The following is a 12,351-nucleotide window of genomic DNA, read 5'->3' as shown; positions in this document are numbered from 1 at the left end:
GTTATAAGGAGAAACGTATGATCATACTTATTGAGGATGAGGATAAGACCAACCAACAAAAAACAATAAACACTTAGCAATTAGTCATATGAGGTACATAACACACAATCGAGCAATTATTCTAAATAACACATAAACTAGAGTTTGCGGTTTGAAGATCCAAGTCTTAAATCATTTTGTTTGAGTAAGAAAGCTACCCCCAAAGTATAAAAGCGAAAACGGGGATGAAATTACTCACTTAGAAAAAGAGACGTTGATGAAGAATTACTTAGAATAAAACTTCAAGAAAACGAGCTCAACGGTTCAACGTACGTGTCTGATGTTTGGTTTATTTGTACATATATTAGTTCGTTAATGTAGTTGTTTTATTCGTTTAAAGTAGGAACTTTGGTACTTCATACGTGTTTATTGTGTTTCAGGTCACAAGTACTTAACGCACTTAATTTGGACCTACACGAGCATGAAATGAAGTCTCGGGAAGATCGGAGCCGTTATACAAGTGTTGGAAACAAAGAGAAACAAATTGGTTGAAATTCAGCTCCCAGAGTAAGCTACTCTGGGATCAGAGTAGCCTACTCCGATGCCAAATTAGGTCAGAGTAAGGCAGTCAGATTTCAGAGTAAGGCAGTTAGATTTCAGAGTAAGGATTTTCACCCAAAGTAAGCTACGCCAGGGGTCAGAGTAGCTTACGCTGGGTCGCGAAATTCAGTTTTAAAGCATGGGTCCATCTGCTATATAAGCCATAAAACCCTAGATCGTAAAGAACATCATTCCACCCGTTTTGGGGACGAACTTTGGCCATTTTGGGAGATCCAAAACACCTCCAATCACTACAAAATCCATGTTTCATCATCCCGAATCAAGACTTGAAGATCATATGATGACCATGAGAGGCTAGACCCTCCGAAAAATACCCGGGATGTAGAGTATTGTATTTAACAGTATTTCTCATGTATTGATGTCTGGTATTATTGTGCATTCAGTCAATTTAGGTTTATATCGATCAGAACGATTAGTTTGCCAGTTGCTATGATAATTGCTTATAGGGTTGTTTTGACTAGTTTTAATGTGATGAAGCATACGCTTGCCCTTAGTTGAGTCACACTGGCAGGAACCGTTTGATAACCAGTGCCGTGTGTTAGCGAGCGTGGATGCCTAAGGTTTATCTAGTTAGTCCATTTGAGTTGATCATTGATAGTTAATATGTTAATTGAACATGAGATGGTTGTTTATTTACTTACTTGAACCCCGGGTGTAATTTGCTCTTAGTAATTGCTTGATAATTGTTTGTTTGTTTGTTTATCGTAAAACAAATTCATTTGCTAGTGTGATCAGCACTTTAAATTGAACTACTTCATAATGTTAAGAACCAGTTTCACATTACACTGACCACATACTCCTCGTGGTTCGACACCCTACTTACCCTAAATAGCTTAAGGTGATTAGGACACTGATTTAATTGGTTTTGACTAGATAACGACAGTCTAGCATCAGTGTCCTAAATTTGGAAGACTTGAGTTAATATTTAGTCTTGAAGATGGAATATAAATGATAAACTAGTTCATAAAAACAAGGCTTGGGTTTTCGGGATTTTAGTGCTGGTGTGCACGATTCCACTAATGTAAGAATCAAGATCCAACTTTTAAAGATTTGTTCGGTTTAGTCGGTTCGAGACTTGATAAAGCACCAAATCCTAATCCAACTTACCAAACTATTTAAATATATGAATTACTTCAATAAAATCAGTAGCTTAAACAAGTTTGAGAATTTTATTAATTAAAGTCTCAAACTCGGTTTTAATCGAGTGTAAGTCGGCCCGGTCTTAGTATAATACCAAGTTTGGTTCCGACATACCATAATCTTTGAAATATAAATAATTTAAAGTGAAACATAAGTTAAAAAGGTTAGGAAAGATTTTTTGTGGTTTGAACGGTGACTAGCTCATTAAGACGAGCAGTTCGACTTTTACTCTATTTTTACCCGAAACTTGGTTTAAACCAAGATTTGTTCCAACACTTCCAAACTATTAAGTAATATGAGAAATATAAAGTAAAACATAACTAAAAAGATATGTTGAACTTTTGGTGGTTTGAACATTGACTACCTTGTTAAAACAAGTGTTCTGTTTTACCCGGTTTTTACCCGAAACTTGGATTCAAGCCAAGATTTGTTCTAAACTTCCATAACAACCTTATAATAACTAAAATATAAAGAACAACTCATATCTAAAGTGTTTGATACAGCATGTTAGCTAAAAGTAAATTAAAGTGCTTAAACGAGTATTTGGTTCTTGACTCGGTATGAAACCGAGGATGGTTACCACATTTCAAACACCATAGAACTAAAATATAAAGGAAAACTCATATCTAGAATGTTTCATGCAACATGGTTGCTTAAAAGTTAATTAAAGTGTTTAAACGAGTGTTCGGTTTTGGTTCGATCCTTGACTCGGTATGAAACCAAGGATGGTTACCACATGTCACCATAGAACTAAAACAAAGTAAATTTTCCAAACCTAAACTCAAACAATAAAGTTACGCGAGTGAACTTCCTGAAAACGATCCAAACGGGCCTAAAATGCATAAATATGTGTTTGAATGCCCACAAGCCTTAAATAAAGATGAAAATGGTTTTCTCAACATAAAATAACTTAGAACAACTGAAAATATAAAAAACATATACCCGAAAAGGATTGAAATGCAAGAATCGATTCCGTTGACTTTTAAAGTCAAACTTAAGCAAAACTAACTATAACAACTTGCAAGTTCAAACAATTTGAGTGAGAAAGATGAAGACGAGAAGGGGAAATGACTGAGATTGGATGGGTATTTATGAGGAAAGATTAGGGTTCGAAGGATTGGGTAAAAGCTTTGTCCGGTGGATAAACCAATACACTTTGATACTTTATTTAAAAATAAGTTTTAAATTAAATAAATTATTAACAGGGATAAAAACATGTTTGGAGAGTTCTAGAATAATTATGGGTTAAGTCTTTGTTGGTTTGGATGGTTACAACACGAGTTCGGCCCTTAAACGAGCTTAAACGAACCAAAAACGTTAAAAAACTAATTTTGCTGAAACAAACTGTAGGCCAGCTACGCAGTGGGCTGAGGCCAGCCCTACGCGCTACGTGAGGTGGGGGTTCTCGGCCAAACTTTGTTTTTTGGCAATTTAATCTATGTAGTTTGTTTTAAGTCGTTTTGAGTACAAAATAAGCATTTTAAACACTATTAAAGACTTTAGAATAAAATGACATGTATGAAACATGATTACATTAATTTATTAATATCCAAAGATACGAAAAACAAAATGGACCGGTTTACAATACGAAAACAAATACAAGAAAATGACACATGCCACAAAAGTAATATTAGACATATCTTGTTCTTTAAGCAAAATCAATTATTGTTAAAAGCCATTGACCTACAAACCTAATCATTTTATTCCCAAACAAGACAAGAGAGCACACACAAAAACCATGTGACTAATACATGTGTATACAGCATGTGTCAACTAAACATTAATTGCATATGTATTATCTCTTATTGTGGAACCACTATGGATTGTGAAATCTCAACCAAGAAAGCAAATTAAAGTGTTGGAGATACAATTATATATATATGTTTAATCCCTCAAAACAATTTACTTGTATCTGAAGTGGACACCAAAAGTAAACTCTATAAGCAATCTCTTTTGAATTGGATATTAATGGCTGTAAATCTACGAAGTGTACACCATACATCCACAAATAGGAAGCACTAGCAGCTTACAAATACAATTAGCTAGGGTTTACAGAAGAGTATTATATATAGTATAGTATGAGAATTTGAAAACAAGGCCAGCAACAAATAATAAATGAATTAGCTAGCAAGCATACAAGTCCACGAGCTCTTCTAAAGAGTCCTGTTGAGGGACCGCGTTTTCAAGCATCCATAAGAGGTGTTCGAAGAGAACCACCTCGCAATCCACCGTGTCCCTGTCACCAGAACGTTCTAGCAGCTCCTGGAACACCGGGTGCTCCGCAAGCTCTAAGCTTATATAGTAGCGGCGTCTCGACTTGCCAACATAGACCGCATGGCAATGATCAGGGTTATGGTAGTCGGCCGCAATAGCACTACTGCTGCTATTGCTACTTCTGCTAGGCTTACTGAAGGAGTGCCATATCTTGAGCACTGATTTAAGCTTTGTTAGCTTACCTCTAGCCATATTAATATATATGGATGAGATGAAGATGAGTATTAAAATGATGAGCAAGTGGGAAGGAATGTATGAGAGAATAGGGTTGTATGCTTGCCATTATATATATGTATGTGTAAGTAGGGTAGAAGAAAACAGCATGTTTGGGGTGGTGGGGCCATGCACATTGTTGTTATGGCTGGCAGGTTGCTGATACTGACAAGTTGGAGGACATACCCATTTGAGATTTGGTCTGGTCTGGTCTGGTGTCTATTAGTTGTTGATTAATATACTGTACGTAGCTAGTTTTTGGCTGTTGGGGCATAATTGTTGGTTGTCTCTTCACAATCATAAAAACCTCCCTAGCTTTTTTCATAAATATTATAGAGCATGTTATATTTTTTTGGTTCCTTCTTGTGATTTAGTAAATGACTGAAACCTTAAAATAAGAGAGACACATTATACTTCAAGTATGATTAAAATCAGGCTTAGGATTTAGTAAATGATTGAAACCTAAAGAGAGAGAGAGAGGCATTATATTTCAAGTCTGATTAAAATCACAAATCAGGCTTGGGATTTAGTAAATGATTGGAATCTTTAACGAAAATGGAGAGAGATTAAGATTAAGATAAGATATTCTCCCTGGGCCTCTTTTAAATTCTAATAGGAGATGAAAACCCCAAGTTCTTCACATTTTTGTCTTTTATTTTTTTTTCTTTTTTTTAATAAAGAAAGGGAAAGCAATAGGTTCACTTCACTTAAACACAAGAAATTGATTTTAACTTTAAAATCCCAATATACATAGTACTAATTATTTTAAGTTGTTTGAAAATGCCTCTAATTAGGAGATGCTTTATAAGTAAAGAGACATGATATCTATATTTTTATTGTTAGACTAACTTATAATTTTTGTTTATTTACAGTATTGCAACTTCTGGAATATATGTTATTTAAAGAATTGAATTTCAATGAGTGTCATTTATACAAAAAATTGCTTGGCTTCTTGTCTTTTATCCTTACTGCCATTCACTTTTATCTATTAAATTTTGGTATGTGTCAAGAAGATTAGAAGATGAGAACATATATGTAATTGTCCCTCGATCTGTTTAAGCTTTGACAGTTATAGACATCCCCCATCTCTATCTATACACTTCCATTATATAATTCAATCCAATCCAATCCAATTCCCGATTCAACTTCACACATGGATCACAATAGTACAGCTGATATATGTGTAAAGAGAGATTAATGGTGGAGCTCCCTATCAAAGATTCTTCCACAGCTGTGATCAATATCAGGTAAAAGCTTCTAAACCGTTTACAGCCTGTTAAACTCAAATAAGTCAAATCAACTGGTTGCATATCTTCTTGTAACCCTACAACTCTCGTTATACTTCTCTTTCTCTTCCCATTAGTAATCGCTGCTCAACTCACTGGAGTTAGACTAGACACCATAACTCTAATTTGCCTAGTATTTATTGTGCAAATGTCCCACTCCGTTTTATCTAGTGGATTTCACTTGCTACAAACTATTGACTCGTATTTGGACCAACTGGAATGCAAAGGAGGGTAACGGGTGGGTCAATAACTCAAAAGATATAATGAACAATAACCAACATATGATTTATTTCTAATATTTTGATTTTAATAATCCAAACTATCATATATTGACCAATAACAATTCATACTTACAGTTTGGCTAATGATAATTCTAATTGTCAGTTTTGTTGCAAAGAGTAATCCCGATAGCATATTTGCTATATATTTTACACTCAATTTACATTTGGTTAATGCTTGATGTTGCTAGTACGTTTCTCCTTATCGTTCAAAATCATTATTGTGAAAGACATCAAGTAATTAATATAAAAATTAAGTATAAATCTATGACATTTATATTTATGCTACATGGATTGTTATTGTTAACAAATTGAAAGTTATAATTATCATTAGTTTCAAGTTTAAGTATTGATAATTATCAGCCAATACGTCGGGTTAAGATTATTAAGATATATTTATTCCTTTTTTTTTTAATTAAGAAAGACAATAAATTTAGGGCTATGTAAGGTAAGGGGGTTTGATATTTATTTATAAGGTTCATGCATCAATAGGATTGGAAAGCGACAGCCATGTGCGAGGGATAAATATAAGTCGTTTAGTTTGTCTTCTTCCTCCACCATATGATACCGTTTGTTAATCAAAGAAACGACCACTACCAAACAAATAACAAATAAGCCAAGAAGATGCCTGTGCTTGTTTACAAACAAATATATATTCTCAAAAAGTGAACGGAATACATGCTTTTCTATTATACGATTGCACACTAAACATTTTATGGTTGCATTATATACTTTCTAAAACATAATTTTAAAATATAATTACACAATTCCATCAATAAACACAAACTCTATGATAGTTGTTAATGAATTAGCAGAATTGTATCGATTTAACATCGAAGAACGCAAACTCAACACAACTTATGAACTAGATCGATTCACGATGAAATCCCAAATTGAGTTAGGGTTAACACATTTTTATTAAATATGAAAGAAATGAAAGAGACGAGAATGAAAACGATCATGAATGAAATCAAATTGAACGAACTAAGTACCACGTCTATGACAAGCCCTTATATATCCTAACTGCTTGTTGTTGGACACTAACAAACTATCTTTCAAGAAGTATAAAACACCTCTTGAAGTTTATTCCCTATAGTGAACCTTTTATCAGGAGTAGAGTCTCAAATGTAGTAAAAGAATTAGAAAAACAAACACTTCATCCGTAGTACACAAATTCTTACACGTATCATTCATCACGTAATACTCTACTACTCCGGAGAAGTAACTCTCTCATGTAACCCACTCTAGAGAAGCCACACTTTATTAAACAAGATGTTTAACTATGAATTAAACTAAGCATCACTTCCAAGTTTCAGCAATAGTTTATACTCGTCTTGTTTCATAACAATGATTTTAAAATGTTCTATTTATCCATTGCTATAAATACAGACTATTTTTTATTAAATCGAATGTTTCTTTTAGGCTTATGTAGAAAATAAAGGGCGAACGAATTTCATAAAAATTTTCATAATTATTTGTTAGATTATGGAATGCTCTTTTCCTTTGATCCTCCATGTAAGCAACATGCTTCACTAACCGTCTCCCTAAATGGCAGAGACCACCGTCCACCGGCATACAAACGTCTCACTAGTGGTATAGGTGGTGATACCTTACAAACGCCATGCTAAACAAGGTAATTATCACCTTAAATTGGTGTATTGGTCTCACAGAGCATTCACATTCCATCCATCACATTCCATCCATCATTTTTACCCTATAATTTAACTAAAATTCATACTATTTAAAATTTGATACTTGTAGGTCTCGAAACCGGATCCGACAACGAAGGGCTTTGTTCTTGATAAGTGCTCGAGACGGGTGCGGTATAAACAAACGATCGAGCAAATATATAAAGATAATATTGAACAACTCCGTAACCGTAACAAAAGATTCATAACATTAAACGAACCGATCCCACCCAAGGTGAGCTCCCCTTGGGTGGTTGTTTACACACTACAAAACACACACATACATATGACTACAAGACCCTATTTATAGCTAAAACAAATACATTCTAGAAGATCTTTCTCCCCCGTTGAAGCTAAGCGCGTGCGTCGAAGTTCTCATCTCGTGTCCGAAATTCTAGCCTACTTTAATTATTAACTTGACTGTAAATATATAACGGGTTTCATACTTTGATATCGCAAGTCACATTTTTGGCCTTACAATCACCCCCTTGACTTGTGATCTCAAAACATCGTTGAACCGTGTCTCTCATTTTCGCAAATCAACCCGATGACCGAAACTTCTTCAATCACCCCCTCAAGGTATGATCCACATAATTCATTCATGAAGACATTCTTGCTTCTTTATCCCTCTCGGATCTTAAGCAATATAGGTTTAGAAGAGCTTGACGAAATACCGGGGACAGCGATCAAATGGCAACGCTTATTATTTCCGAGAATTAAATTATTTAAGTAACTCACCCTTAATAAATAAGTATCCCAGATACTCGTATCCCACATTTTCAGGGTGAGAACTTAAACAATTTAATTCCCTATTAAATCCAACTTTTTCAAAAATTATCACCTTAATAAGCATCTCGGATGCTCGTAGCCCACGTTTTCTGGATCCAATTCTCGAACGCCTTGAAAATAACATATAAATAATATGCTCTGAACACTGTCCAATAATGACGAAACCCGAACAAATTTGACTTTCTTCAGTTTGGTCAACCCCGAACATCAGCAACAAAAATAATTTAAACATCTTGAACCCAAAATTTAACTTACAAGCATCTGTTCCATAATAAAATAATCTGGCCCAAACTTACAATACACTCTAGCCTACAATTTAAAATTCAGCCCAGATCCACACTAATAAAGCCCAGCATGTATATGTCACAAACCCTAGCTGCAAACTTATTATGTTGCTGCCCCCTCATATATCAACTTGCCGGAAAGACATTTTTCTGGCAACCATTTCCGACCACCACAGCGCCGCCTCCTCCTCCTTCCACAGATCCACGTACTAATCAACAACAACTACCATTATCAACCATCGTTACAGTAAAGTGTGACCGAACAGTTGAAACTCGCCGGAGTTCTGACACCCATTTCCGGCCACCCTTACAAAAAAAAATCCGGTCAACAACATCAAGTGTCGTCATCATCACCAGCCACCGGTGACCTCCGCCATAACCACTTCCTTCACGAAGACCATCACTGTAACCGGAGGTGGTAGCCGACCATCTCTCCTTCCAGACTCTCACTCTAGTGTTTGTGACATAACCAATGATTTAACAGCATGATGTAACATAGCACGAGAATGAACCAATGATTTGATTATTATGGATGGAGCTTACATTCTTCAAGCTCCACAGACACAAATACCGTCTGTTCAATTTTTCTTTTTTTTTAATACACGATTCATAAAAACTTCATAAAACTCTAAATCAAACCTTTAACCGGCAGTGAATCCAGATCCACAAAGAGACAAACATCGAGCACCTTTATTTCCCCAAATCTTCACACTTTATTTCCAAGTATCAATGAAATTAACATCTCGGTTCTAGTAATAGCGGAAATAGAACCCGATTATCAAGAACAAAGTTGAATGATAAGATTCGACCCGCTTTGATACCAATTGTAGGTCCTGAAACCAGATCCGATAACAAAGGGCTTTGTTCTTGATAAGTGCTCGAGACGGGTGCGGTATAAACAAACGATCGAACAAATATATAAAAATAATATTGAACAACTCCGTAACCGGTAACAAAAGATTCATAATATTAAATGAACCGATCCCACCCAAGATGAGCTCCCCTTGGGTGGTTGTTTACACACTGCAAAACACACACATACATATGACTACATGACCCTATTTATAGCTAAAACAAGTACATTCTAGAAGATCTTTCTCCCCCGTTGAAGCTAAGCACGTGCGTCGAAGTTCTCGTCTCGTGCCCGAAATTCTAGCTCACTTTAATTATTAACTTGATCGTAAATATATAACGGGTTTCATACTTTGATATCGCAAGTCATATTTTTGGCCTTACAATACCCATTTTTAAAAATTTCCCACAACCCATCCACCATCTTTATCTTCATCTTACTCACAAACAATTATTTTATCATATTTCTTGTTTTCATACACTCACACAAATTTAAAGAGTGGTGAATAGTAACTTTTTATATATAAAAAACTGGTATAGCAACTTTTTATAATTTAGGGTTGGGATAAACAAATAATGGATGGGTTGAAGTTAGTTTTTAGTAAATTCTTTTTAAATTTAAAGATGGAATACAAGAATTTGCAAGTAAAAACATAAAAACTTTTAAGTTCCTCTCTTTATTGTCTTTTGATCTACTTTATTAAATGGAAGAATGAGAGAGATCAAGATGTATAAATTAAATTGGTGTATTGGTCTCACTAAGGTAATGATCACCTTAATACAAGAATTTGCAAGTAAAAACATGAAAGCTTTTAAGTTCCTCTCTTGGTTGTCTTTTGATCTACAATTCAACTATAAATGCAAGAATGAGAGATTAAGATGTATAAATTTGTTGAGTTTTAGTGGATGGAGTGGGGCTCAGGACCCCCTAGGAGGTACCGTATGGGAGGATCGGGAGCACCGTCCCGTGACCAACGGTACTGAAAAAATCATCCCGGCGTTGCGAGTACATGCCACTCTCCTTGCCAATTATTTTTTCTTTTTCCTTCTTATTTTTTATCTAAAAAACATGTCTGGCATGGTGGCTGTGGTGATTGATGGTGGCAGAGCACGGTGGATCAGTGGCTATGATGGGCGATGGTGGCGACAGTGGTTGAAGATGAAGACGACGTTCTTTTAGGGCTTTTTCTTAATATGTCGATTGTTTTCTAGCCCCTCACATTTCATTTAGATAGCTTTATTTGGAGATCGATTAAATTTTAAAAAAGTTTCAGTAATTTATATCTTAACAAAAAAATAATTTTGAAGGGTGATTAAATATTAAAAAAACTATCTAGATTAAATTATATTTTTTTCCTTAGCTTTATATAAAAAACAACACTTAATTTATTTATTTAAAAAACTATTTTTTTTTATTTTAATGTTATATTATGTTTTTAATTTAAAAATAATTTAGTTTAATATTAAAAATAAATTGATTGAAAGATGGATTAAGATTGCTGTGGGGGTGATTGTAAGGGTTGTGAATTGGGATGTGAGAAGAGATAGTGTGATCTTATTACTATTTACTAGAGTTATCTTTGAATCCTTAAAAAGAATGATATATAATCGAACAATGAAACTCAATTTAATTTAATAACAAATGTTGAAACAAAAACTTTAAAATTATATAATCCAACAATATGTTTGGCGGAATTTAATCACTTAATCCCAAACATATTGTTGGTTAAATAAATGGGTCGGTTCGGTTATAGAGGTTTTGAATTATTTCTAACCAAAACCGATCCGTATTTGACGGTTTTTAAAAATTCATTAACCGACCCACTGGTTATGTCGGTTATCGGTTAAAATCAGTTTGATTATATCGGTTATAGTTCGGTTTAATGATTATGGCAGTTAAGTTGTTCACCTCTAACTACTACATTTGGTGTTCTCTAACTCATGTCACACATGCAAAAGTACCATAAAGAAGTATCTAAAAGTAGTGTTTTGAAACCGGGACTGGCCGGTTCGACCAAGACCTAGTAGGCATTCCGGTCCGGTTCGCATTATATAGCCCGTTTTCTAATAACCCGGCCGGGCCTGGCGGGTCACGGTTCGACCGGAACTGGTGAACTGCTGGTTAAACCGGAAAAACTACCTTTTTTAATTATTAAATAAAAAAGGACGTACCAAACGGGAGTTGAACCCAGACAGATCCCGATTTGAATGCTTTGAGAAACACCAAATGCCAACCAACCAGCCTATGTTGGTGCTTTTAATTGTGGATTTTTGATTCTAAATTCATTTGAAAACAATTATGGAGCTTCAAAAGGAAAGTAAAACCCCACGTTTAGAGTTCCACCAGACCACCACCGTATGTTTAGTAATTTACACATTGTAAGTTTATAATGGTTTTATTTTTGCTTTAATTTTATTGCTCTAGTTTATTTTCTAAATTGTAACTGGACGGGAAGTTGATTATTATTATTGTTTTACATATATATATATTATTTATTACATCATCTGTGTCAATGTTCGGTCCGATCTTCTGAGCCAGTTCGACCAGTGACCCAGTAAGATATCCGTATCAATGTTCGGTACGAGTCTGAAAACATTGTTTAAAAGGAGTCTCAAATTAGTAATGAATTCAGAATTGATAAGCATATATGAATATATAATAGAAAATCTAAGTAGGGCATGTATTAATTAGGTATAAGAAGTAGAGATGACGTATGCACGAGTGACACAAACCTCTTTGTTTGGGCCAGGCCCAGTTAGAGGCATAGTCTAGTAGTTACTAGATAGATGATTTTAGTTTTGTAGTTGGATGAGATGCATCCACGTCAACTTGGGTGAAGATATGGTGTCCTGTCCTCCCCTCACTCACTCACTCATCATCATCTTCCTCCATATTCTTCTTCTTCTTCATATGCAAAGAAAGAAAGAAAGAAAGTAAAACTAATTA

General features: G+C 34.8%; 1 pseudogene; it reads right to left on the bottom strand.

Annotated features, from left to right (window-relative positions):
• Nucleotides 1-3,864: 3,864 nt before the first annotated feature.
• Nucleotides 3,865-4,206, bottom strand: LOC143541754 (auxin-responsive protein SAUR78 pseudogene; annotated as a pseudogene).
• Nucleotides 4,207-12,351: the final 8,145 nt, after the last annotated feature.

This window comes from Bidens hawaiensis, unplaced genomic scaffold (genome assembly GCF_021521415.1).
Source record: "Bidens hawaiensis isolate Kalapana, Puna unplaced genomic scaffold, B.hawaiensis_p1.1 tig00012646_1, whole genome shotgun sequence".
NCBI classification, from domain to species: domain Eukaryota; kingdom Viridiplantae; phylum Streptophyta; class Magnoliopsida; order Asterales; family Asteraceae; genus Bidens; species Bidens hawaiensis.
This window is presented reverse-complemented; position numbering and strand designations above follow the sequence as displayed.